The following is a 12,273-nucleotide window of genomic DNA, read 5'->3' as shown; positions in this document are numbered from 1 at the left end:
CTATGTGTTAAATATAAGACGTCCCATATATTTATATGTGTTAAATATTCAACAAATAAGTGCAAATGCATTAGTAGGTAAGCATAACAAGGACTTTCATCGATTAGAATAACCGTGATCAAGTTGAACTGAGGTTTCTTTCATTTACACTGTACTGTAAATATTAAAAAAACATGTGTGTCTAGTTTCCATATTGATATCACATGTTTGATTGCAGAGGGAATAGGATTGAAATACATAGTTCGTCTTTCCAGACAACAACATACTGAAGTATTTATATGGACTAATTAGATAGCTGTTCATTATCTAATACATTTGAGTGATTGTGTTCTCTACGTCAATTATGATATAAACTGTCTATTTGTCGAATTGCAAGGCAAATAACTCTGAAACACTTAAACATTCGTCAGAAAATCTTGAAACATAATACGGTTATTCCTATTCTGGCACTCTTAGAAATGTTTCGTCGACAATCGGTATCTCAGAATCGATTGTATTCCATTACTGTGAAAGGCATGGAACAGCAAAACCGTCCAATTTTCCAACTGTATATTGTACATTTTTCCTGCCAATAATTTTGAGGTTCGACCTGCATGTCATATGTGTTAGAATTTGGATTAGATGGGTACGTTTAGACTGTATCTTGAATTGCTTTAGTTTACAATCTCACCTGCGGTAATTATTGTTTCAACGTTAAGATTAAATTTTAATGTTTTATGTTGCAGAATATGTAAATTTAATACAGTAGAGGTATATCATTGCACGATCTGTACAGTAGATACAGTGTGTCGTCTGCATTAGTTTTATAGTGAACCTTACGCATCCACTTCAGAAAAGGGAAACATGCCCTATTAAAGCAGATAGCTGGTTGATAGGGGTTTATTTCTTTCATAGTTTGGTGCGAAAGATATCGAGAAAAACTGAAGTACCACAGTGAAGACAAAAATGTTATTCTTTTTGTAAAGGATGTATACAGTTATCCATGTTACTCAGTCCATTTATAAAACCACCCCGTCATGTTTGCATTCGTACTTCTTGAAATATTTATATACTTATCCAAGCAGCGTTTACACTGGATTCTACCTCTGGCTGCATACAGAATGGTTAATGTGATGGTCTATCGATCGTAGTTCATCGTCTGCCTTTTAACACAAGTTTGTTGTCGACGCTCCCCCTAACTACAGTGAAGTTAGTTAGGAATTTTTGCACTCCTATTCATCAAACGTTTAATCAGTCCGAAACGGAAATGGTCACCTTGAACATCAACTATGACCACCATGCTGGCCTATGTTAAAATTATCTTATGTTTGCTTCTCACTGGTTGGTCATATCGACTCTACTTCTCATTGTTTGGTCATATCGACTCTACTTCTCATTGGTTGGTCATATCGACTCTACTTCTCATTGGTTGGTCATATCGACTCTTCTTCTCATTGGTTGGTCATATCGACTATACTTCTCACTGGTTGGGCATGGACATGCGATTTTCACTAATACTTTGTTTAATGTCTTGCTCATCCTAAGTATAAAGATGCCGATCAGCAGCAGAGGGGGCGAACAGACCAAAAGCTTTTTGCACAATAAGCCCTCCCCACGGAAACTATTCGATAGAGGGCTTATTTCGACGAAATAAACCCTTCTATTCAGAATACAGGACAAAAAAAAATGTCCTTGAAAATGCTTTGTATTTCCGCTGATATAACGCGAGTTACTTCAATAAATCCGACTCGTATCCGACATAATTTCCACGGTGAGGTATCATCGAAAAATCAGGTGTAGTTTGCGCCCCCTGCTGCTCTACGAAATGAGTTTCCAAGAAAACATTTTTATGTCGCAAATAGTGTATCAAGGCCGACGCGGTATCGTGTCCGCGGGTCGTGTAAATTTATTGTCACAAATCCATGCGGGGTTCTTTGAGCGCGACTAAAGAAATTTTTGAATTTATTAATATCCATATCGCCGCTACACCAGGTTTGATGAATATTTCTCAGCGTGTGAACATCAACTCCATTAAACACCGCAAGAAGATTACAGTTATCCCTGATTACTTTTGGAATTTGTGTATAACGCTGAGTAACATAAATCACATCAGTGTTTTTATGACGACCTCGTGAAAATATTCTTGCAGGATTTTTTTGCTTGTCCAGCATCACATCATCATACACTACTAGGTTATTTATTTCCCCGTTAAGGTCTTCCACGGACGGAGCTTCTTCAATATCAGTTATAAATTCAACAACATCCTCGCCGTCTTCACTCAGCGCTTTTGCACTCTCATTAAAATCTTTTATAACATCATAACAACGTTGATCATCCACAGACGGAGCTATTAAGTATAGTTTGTCCCATTTCATCCACTTCATTATCATGTTCAGCAACAGCTGTGTTTTACCTGATCCTGACGGTCCTATGATGATCATTCTGATAGAATTTGGTAGCGCGGAATTATGCTTGACTGGTTCTTTCCTTCGCGTCGCAGAAAAATCAGTGATCTCCATTTGTATATAAGGAATAATAATTATGGATCTATATTGTGTGAAGTGTAAGGCACAAACCCCTACGAATGATCTAACAACCATTACAACAAAAAATAACAGACAAGCACTTTCTGGTAAGTGTGCGCGATGTGGCACAAAAAAATTTAGATTTCAAAAAAAAAGCCTGACAAAGTCAGCGGAGGTGACATCGCAGCAACCCTCGGACGACTTCCAGGTACCCCTTGGGCTAAATATCCCGGAGAAAAGCATCTCCCAGGATACAATTACTGCGGTCCAGGGACACGACTAGATATCAGACTTGATGAACAATCTAAACCAAAACCGGGAGAGTATCCGATAAACGCTATCGACGCAGCGTGTCACATGCATGATGTTGCTTATCGAAGTAAAGATCTGCAAGACAGGCATATCGCGGATGTGAAATTAATTCATGCACTAAGCGCCATAAAAAATAAATCATTTAAGGAGTCACTCGCTAATTGGTTAATAAGATCAGCGATGAAATCTAAATTAGCATTAGGCGCTGGATAATTAATAACAATGGAAGCGATTTATTATTCCCCAATCGGATACTGGAGAGGTAACTCAGCAATTAATAAACTCGCCAACGCGGCATCAGTAACACGCGAGGTTGCCAAAAAATGGCTGTCAAAACAAGCAATATGGCAAATCTACTTACCACCACCTCGACAAATCAACTTTGCACATTTTGATGTTAGTACCCCCAATGAAGTTCATCAGGCTGACATACTATTCCTGCCTCATGATACTGTCCGCAGAAAAATATACAAATACGCGCTAACAGTAGTTGATGTTGCCAGTAGATACAAAGAAGCAGAACCGTTAGCGACTAAAACAGCGTCCGAAGTTGCCTCTGCGTTTAAACGAATTTATCAACGAGGACCTCTAAACTGGCCACGATTATTACAAGTTGATCCTGGCAAGGAATTTCAGGGCGCGGTGTCATCACTGACAAAGCAGCATAACGTTACCATACGACGAGGACATACTGAAATTCATCGGGATCAGGCAATTGTTGAGCGATTTAATAGAACACTCGCTGAGAGATTATTCGGATACCAGTACGCGAGGGAATTCATTTACGATACGAGATCTCGTGAATGGGTTGCAAGACTGCCAAACGTGATAGCCGCACTGAATAATGAAATTACCAGAACAACAAACATGAGACCTGTAAATGCAATCACAAAAAAATATATACCCCGCGTCAGTGAACGTGTTTCAACGCAGCCAACGACGCTAGCGTCCCCGTTGCTGGGTAATGTCACCGTTAGGTATTTATACGAACCCGGCGAACTCGAAGGAGGAAAAAAAAGGGCAACTGATCCTATATGGAGCGTTACAACACATAAGATATCTAGCATAACCAGATCAACTGGGAGAAACGCAATCTACAGATTAGATTCAACTGCTCCTCAGCGTGGGTTCACACGCGAGCAACTTCAGGTGATCCCCGCGGATACACAATTACCACCTCGATCACTTAAATAACTGCAGCAGCACCTCTGCGTCGATTACACTCAAGACAGGTCAACATCACATTTTCACGCGTATGACCGCGATTACTATCTATTCTATCTACGGTAAATTGCCTTGGATTATTTTTCGAATACTGCCACAGCAATAAACAATTACAACTCGCGCAGTGATTATTCTGCTGTTGTTGTAATTGCATAATAAATGTTTCGTCGAGATCAAACTCGTTGCCATTTTTTTTGTCGCTCTGTTTGTAACCGGCTAATTTCTTTCTTATTGTATCATCAGCGATTGATCTGTTGATGCTGTCGTTGATAACATCATCTAATACAATTCTTCGTAACTGACCTATCCTTCTTACTCTTGACACGGCTAAATAAACTAAATTTGACCACTCGATGCGATCATCAACAATCCAAACTGTTGTATCTGAAATAGTTAGTCCCTGCGAACTGTGGATGGTCATAGCGTATCCTAGCGTCCACGGGGATTTGCTCATTTTCAGTGCCTGTTCAACAGCATCAATATCAACTGTGACAATATCATTTAATACTAAATTCTGTTTTTCCGATCTCCCAGGTATATCAACGTCGGTATTCTGCAATCGCGTATCAGCTGGTCTATAACACAACGGCACTGGCAACATGGGAAATTTCTTCTGATGTAACTGAAATAACCGCTGCTGAAGTGTGTCCCTGACTATCTTTCTACTTGCCACAATTAAATCACCTGGTTTCCACGTTTCCCAAAAGTCGCTCAGCGAAGTCTCTGGAATTATTTCACGCATTATCTCACACTGGACTTTATTGGTTTGTAGCCTGATCAACGCCTTAAACTCTTTCAGCGTTTCATCGAGTGCTCTAACATCGTTAGTTATTTCCTCATAATAATCTACAAAAGTTTTCAGCCACGTGTGTGGAGATTCACCTGTAAATGGCGGTGGTTGACCATGATCGCCGCACATAACAACTGCGGTATTTTTCTTTAGCAACCAATCCAGAAACTGTTTTAATGTATCCAACGGCACAGTGTCTATCTCATCCCAGATTATTTTCTCGGGGATATATTTCGTTCCCATTCGCGTAGGAGTCCATGTGCCGCCGCTGTATTTGAAAAAACTGTGATACGTGCACGCGTTAACATCCCGTTGTCGCATCTCCCTGGCAAGTCTATGTGTGGGTGTTAGCACAATCATGTCAGAGTTTCTAAATAATTCTATCGCGCGAGTTGTCTTACCGGAACCACCAGCCCCGTTGAGATAAACTGTTCTATGTCTCACAACAGGATCGTGCACCGGCGGCAGCGAAGTTGTCGTAGAAATTGAAAATTTCCCAGATATTTCTGCGCCGCGATATTCATCCTCGATTTCAACATCAGCTGATTCACAATATCCATGCAACATTTCATTTTTTATTCTCCATGAACCCCACGATGGATCATTCGGTATAACCTTATTCAACGCCGCTAAGTGTTTTTTATCGATATAGAATGAATCCGTTGAAACTCTCACTGCGTCAACGGGAAACCTATTAATCATCGACAATAGGTTTATTGATACATAAGCTAGCATCGAAGATCTCAAATGTGTGTACTGAGATGATTCTCCGTCGATATAACTAAAAACAGTTCCTAATTTTTCCCCGTTTGACAGAAACACATCTTCGCGGGTACAAAACGTATTATTCGTGGCGGCATTAGCGACAATAAGATCCAATTCGGCCTCGTCCATGATTAATCGACTATGATGTAGTTTATGATCATACGCTCCACCTTGAGTAAATTTTCCTATTATTCTTCGTCCTAGATCTTTTGCTGTGCTTTCATCAGTTCGGGGAGCTCTTTCGATGATAGTGTCGATAAACGATTCTGGATATTCTCGGAAATTTTCAATTTCTACGGTGACTTGCGGAGTTGGCAACCAAACTTCGGTTTGACGACAGTAGCATATAATCGCTTCACTGACCGTCAGCGACAGCAGTATTCGACTGTCAAGCATGTATCGCAATAACACTATTGGTGCCCATCGCTTCTCAACGAAATGTTTACCAAACCAAGCATAACACACAGGATGTAAACCCGTAGCGAGTTTAAACGACGACACACAAGCAACCCCGGTCAGGTCAAAATCAGGCAATGGTCCGTTTATGGCAACTCTTGTCATCGAGCTTGTAATATGACCAAACCGTTTAAAATACTCACTACATTCCCCCCGCCCAAGAAAACTTCCTGGATAACACGCCGTCATATCCACGGATATCATATCGCGGTGATCATACTGGGTATTCCACAAACCACCGTGCCCGTATTCGATACAGCTCTGTTGAATATCCTCGAGAAAGCTCTTCGGGGTTGGTCTCCATGAATTTCGTTCTCGGGCTATATCCGTGACAACACCCGGGACAGTAAAACACTGCGTCAGTAACGTATCAGTGTTCGTCGCATGATATTTTTCTGCGAGTTTTTTCATTTCGTGATGTAATGCCGCCGTTCTGTATACCTCCCCGTTGGGTTTCACAAACTGATCAAACTCTCCCTCGAGGTCACTTCGGAATAACCACACCGACACTGGATCGGTTTTACTTATCTGATAAATAAAATCAAACATAGAAATGCTGGCATTTCCGCTCGTGGAACCACTAGCATTTTCCAATTCCGGATAATACTTTACAACACGATCTCGAGGAAATATCCTAACCGAGTCAGTCCAGGCGTGACTGTTATGATCGATAATAGTTATTGGTGCTCCACGGGAATCATATTTACTCTTGTACAATACCTCACCGGTCAACGATGAAACCGTTATAGGAAATTTTAGTAATCGTTCGAGCTCGGCAACATCATTTATTGACGTTCCTTCATCCACTACTTTTGCCGCCCACGCTGCTATTTTAGTCTGTCTTAGCGGTGTTAGGCCGTTTCCTCGCATTGCATTTTTAAAATGTTCCATTACTCGCTCGGCTACACAATTCAACCCTGTGGATTTTATCAATGACTCTGACATCTTCATCGGTTTGAGTTTATCAACGCGTGGTTTCTTCATCGGATAAATTCCATAAATGACTGCGGTCACAGGATACGCTCTGGCATAATACGGTGTATCAATCCCAACAAGTACTCCCGGGTTTGAGTCTTTGGTTACGACGACGGTTTTCCCCCGCCGGGCATCAAGAATAGGGTCTAGTTTGTCTCTGATAATCCACGTTGTTTCACCTGTTTCCGTGTCGTCGACGCCAACGATAAATTTTATCTGAATGAAATATTTTTTATCATCGAGATACCCAATTATGTTCGACGCGATTGTATCGTTGATGGTACCATCAATGATGGCATTTTCAGAAATGATTTTATACGAAGACCACACATGTGCAGCACCATCACGACGAAACTCTTCTTTGGCGTTCTTGATAACACCAATTACGAGTGTGAGTTCTCGTCGTCGTCGATCAAAAGTTAACCGGTCAAGATCGAATCGACCGCCTGCGGGTTTTATTCTGGATAGTCTTTCAAAACTCATTATTATAATTAAGACAAGTATTTAAATAGACAAAAATATTATATATAATGAACGGAAACTCAAAGAGTTTCTCCGGCGATGCTAGCATCGCTCATGCAAAGCATTTCTCATGCAAGTGGATTAAACTAAATTCATCAGAGCCGTGTAGCAGACGTTGCAGAGGCGAATACTGTGGACAACATGCTCAACAGGTCCGCGGTGGGAGTCTAGGACCGATACCGTGTATCAGATGCGGCATTGGAGTACGAGGAAAAACGCAATTATGTTCAGCGTGTGGGGGGAAACGCTATCGAGAACTAAAACGGTATTATGATAAAAAAAATCCAGACTCGAACACGTTCTCGGAGCGTGATTACATAAATAAGTTTTCAGACAAATTATGAATTAGACAAATGATTTGCTTATAGTATAATGAATCAAGAATTCGTCCCCGAACAAGAATTTGTTCCACATCCAACTATTCCAAATTATGAGGCAAACCGAGATGGCATAGTGAGAAACTACAGGCTGAGAAAACAAGTTGGTACAGTTGATAATGCTGGTTATTTAAGATTTACTGCCACGTGCTCAAAGAGGTATTTATGTCATCGTTTTATTTACGAATGTTTCTTTGGAGTGATCCCTAAGGGTTTTGTCATTGATCACATTAACGGTAACATACTTGATAACTCTATAAACAATCTTCGCGTGGTCACTCAGAGCAAGAACTGCCTACTGGGTAACACAGGGCGTTGTAAAACAGTTGCAAGAAGAGCTATTAAATCTATAAACGCAATTACAGGTGAAGAAATTGTATTCCAGTCAATAAACGCCGCCGGTAGGTATTTCGGTATTTGTTCACCTGTTGTACAGCGTGTCGCAGATGGGATCTACAAAACAGCATTTTCAAAGAAGCTCAAACAGAAGATTTCATTCTGCTATATAACTCTTATCGCTGACACAAACGACGATAACTCCTCCACGAGTGTGTAACGCTTTGCAGAGTTGTCGTCGTCAGAGGATTTGCTCCCCTAAGAAAGCCACCTTGATAAAATATTTTATCGAGTTCATAACATGTAATCATTTATTTACCGTAGAATATATATTTTTTTACAAACAATATCCTCGTTTTACTGAATATATCCGACTGTTTTGCTCTTCTGTGCTTGTTATATGACCGCGCTTAAGAAAACATACAATTAAAATATTTTAGACAAGTCCCGCCCACTGCTAGAGCGAATTTCCAACTCGCAAGTAACAGTTGGGTTATATACGAAATCGCTCCCTAAGACCTTTGGGTCGATCGAAAGTCAGCACGCGCAAGCAAAACCATAAATTTAATCCGCCAATGGCGGGTGTCTTTTGTGCACCATCCAATGGTCGATTCAATGGATGGTTTTGCTCTGCTGCTGACCGTAGAAAATGACCCACCTGTGTATGTTTGTGTCGTCATAGGATAAGGTCTTAGGATAAGTTAGGATAAGATTACATGTTCATTGTGCCTTTACTTGCTGTCATACTCGAATCAGAGGTAAAGGTTGTCTGTTCTGTACCGTCTCTTAGGATAAGATTACATGTTCATTGTACCTTTGCTTGCTGTGATACTCGAATCAGAGGTAAAGGTTGTTTGTGTTGTCAAATAAATGTTTGCCGGGCCTGCTAGAGAACTCGATCCTAGAAGCCAGGGCTGTCTCGTCTTGTAAATAAATGTGCCTCTGAGTCACTTGGCAGTCAGAGGGGTCCGTCCTTAGGATAAGTTACGTGTTATATGTTTGTCCTTGTCAATTCACTAAACACGTCCTCTTGAGCCTATAGATATCTAGAGGCTCTTGCAGGGGATAAAGTGTTTCGTGTTACATGTTGTATTGTCATGTCGGAAGCAGTCCTCGTGGGGTTCTAGAACGTTATTTGACGATCTAGGCCCTTGCAGGGGATAAATGTTTCCGACTGTCTCGTTTTGTTTTTGGCGATGCTAGCATCGCTCACGCTAGCGTTTCTCATGCAAAGTGTTTCTATTAAAAATATAAAAATGTATAATAATATGAATCACGAAAATATAAATACCATACTTGTTGAAATTAAAGAATTACAACAGCGAGGTTTTAATATTTTACTAGACACTGAAACAATTATGTCAGATTTTGAATCCTTGAATGAGCTATCACAATCGGGGAAGAACAATCTCCCCGCGTGTTATAGGTTCATTAAGGGTTTGCAAGATCACATTTACAGATCACTTGCCGGGATAACTGAAAATCAGGTATCTGAATTTATTCCACTGTGCCGTGCAGTTGAGAAGATTCGTCTTGTATTGTCAAGCGAGTATGAGACTCGAAAATTAATTAGCACCAGAGTGAGACGGTTAAAAGGTTATATAAAGAATCTAGACACGGAAATGCCTTGCATTTCTGACGAAAATACTAGTATTTGTGACTACGAGGCCGACAAGGAAGTATAAACCGCCGCGTGTGACTCACAGCACAAAGTGAAAGTAGAACCTGAGAAACGCTAGCCCCCCCGCTTAAGTGTAAAGCACATTTCCACGGTAAAAAAAAAGTGTATTATTTTTTTTGCCCGAGCGTGGAAACTCTTCGAGTTTCTCTGGAAGTCCAAAGGACTTCTCAAGGGCGTTTTCAGATTTGAAAATGTTTTACATGAGAAGTCCTTAGACTTCCAGGATTTGCTTAAGCGTTTCAACATCAATACAACAATGAGAATAGTTCATAATCTGTTCTCGTTGACACCAAGCTGTGATCATATGATTTTGCTGTAGCTGTGTTAATTGTGACGACGTTAACAAGAAGTCTTCGTCACCATACACGTCAACGATTATTTTAACGGGGAAATACTGTTCCCCTAGGGAAACCCTAGGGGGCTGACTCTTTGAGTTTCCCCGGAAGTCCAAGGGACTTCTCATGCTAGCGTTTCCAAATGCGGTTTTTATTGCCTCGTGAAGAATTTGCTTATCATGAATATGAACTCGTGCGTGAATGTATTCACACATTATATACAACTGTTTTTTTTTAAATGCGTGAGCGTGGAAACTCGAAGAGTTTCTCATGCTAGCATCGCCAGAGAAACGCTATGCGTGGAAACTCTTCCAGAAATGCTTTGCATTTCCAATTTGGAAACTCGAAGAGTTTCAGGACTTCACCAGTAAGTTCACGGAGACAGTCTCGCCACGCAGGTCCAACAACCCCCCCCGTTGGTCGGTGAGTTTAAAATTTATCGTTGACAACCACGGATTATTACACCGCAGATAGACCACATTGATTGGTTCTTGCACAATCAGAAAACCGGGGGGGTCTTTTGGTGTGAACGTATACAGGATAAACCCCTGTTGGGCCGTCGTTGTGTCAGCGCTAGCGCTGTAGCTACCGTCGATGACGTCACATACAAGATTGACCGCAATAACATCTGTGATATTTACGATCCCGGGTGAGATGTGTCTGCCATCGGATGCTGTACTGTTGTCGTGTCTTAAAATAACAGGTTGTGGTTTTGTTCGCGTGTACGTGGCAGAAATATCTTCGAAAGATTCCGCGATGAGATCCTGGACTGATTTTCTCAGTGTGTGCACGTTATATCCAGGAAGTTTAAAATCTGAAATATCCTTCACGGGAATACCAAATCGGGCTGCAAAATTCGATCTTTTTTGGGTTCCATAATCGCCTTTGAGATCCAGTAGATTCTGAATTACTTTTTGATTCATAAATTCCATCGTGGATACGAGTTTGTTTAGTTTTTCTATGGTGGTGATAATGTTCGTGCGTGGTTTTGTTATATCAGAGATATAATCTTGAAAATATACTCGCAACAGGTCTAGCTGTTGTTTATGTGCTTGTTTGATCGGATTAAAAAAATGAGCTTCTATGTCTTCTGGAAGGTATTCACGGAATCTCCCGTCTTCGAAAATTACATATATTATATCCAAGGGGTGTCTATCTAATGTTGAAAACCGGGCTTGGCCTGATCGTAATTGATCTGAAAATAATAAATGCTCGCCGTACACGAGGTCGTGTAGTTCTTCCTTCGTGGTCTCGAAATCCGATTTTTCAGGTTTTGGTGGACCCGGTTCAACCTCGGGTCGTTCTCGTGGCCATCCTAATACTGTTCGAAGAGAGCTGCTATAAATATCCACGGCGTATTCCGGTGTTGAGATTTCAATGACCGCAGACAGCGTTGGTTCGTGCGCGGTCACAGATATTTTGGCTTCCTTGCCGGTGATTCGTTTTATTTGGCGTTGTATCTCATTGTTGATTTCTTCGATCTGATAACTCCCAGTGGGTAGCGTAATTGTATCCCATTCAAGTTCACGTTGTTGTGGGTCCGCGCTGGGTCTCCCGAACACAAACGAATTATTCGGCTGCTGACCGCCAAATGATGCCGACCTGATATTGGGCCAGCTGTGATACGCACTGAGCTTTGCTAATGCGATTTCACTCACTGGAATTGGAGTTGGAAAATTAATGCTGAATTCTGGTGTCGTCGAGGACACTGAGATCATTGTGGTCCTTACCGGTGTTGTGTTTGTGACTATTTGTTGAAGCAGTTCCTGTGGCGTTGCCATCAGTGACATTATTTATTTGTTTAGTTTTCAAATAGTCATTGTACGCATCTGACATTAGTTTGAATTCAGAATCTGATATCAACGCGGCGTCGCTGGATTGCGCGTCTAACGATGATGATATCAGCGATGATAATTTCTGATATGCGGTCGTGGCTGTATTTAATTTTGTCGTGTAATCGTGTAATTTTGTGTTAGCACACGAGGATATTTTTTTT

The 12,273-nt window shown here is 41.0% G+C and overlaps 1 protein-coding gene across 1 annotated transcript in view; it reads left to right on the top strand.

Annotated features, from left to right (window-relative positions):
* LOC149804542 (contactin-2-like) overlaps window positions 1–12,273 on the top strand; it is a 58,554-nt gene that overhangs the window by 29,974 nt on the left and 16,307 nt on the right. The window lies entirely within an intron of this gene.

This window comes from Sinohyriopsis cumingii, chromosome 2 (genome assembly GCF_028554795.1).
Source record: "Sinohyriopsis cumingii isolate HCF-2022 chromosome 2, ASM2855479v2, whole genome shotgun sequence".
In the NCBI taxonomy this organism is placed as follows: Eukaryota; Metazoa; Mollusca; class Bivalvia; order Unionida; family Unionidae; genus Sinohyriopsis; species Sinohyriopsis cumingii.
The sequence above is the reverse complement of the archived record's forward strand: the minus strand, read 5'-3'. Positions and strand labels throughout refer to the sequence as shown.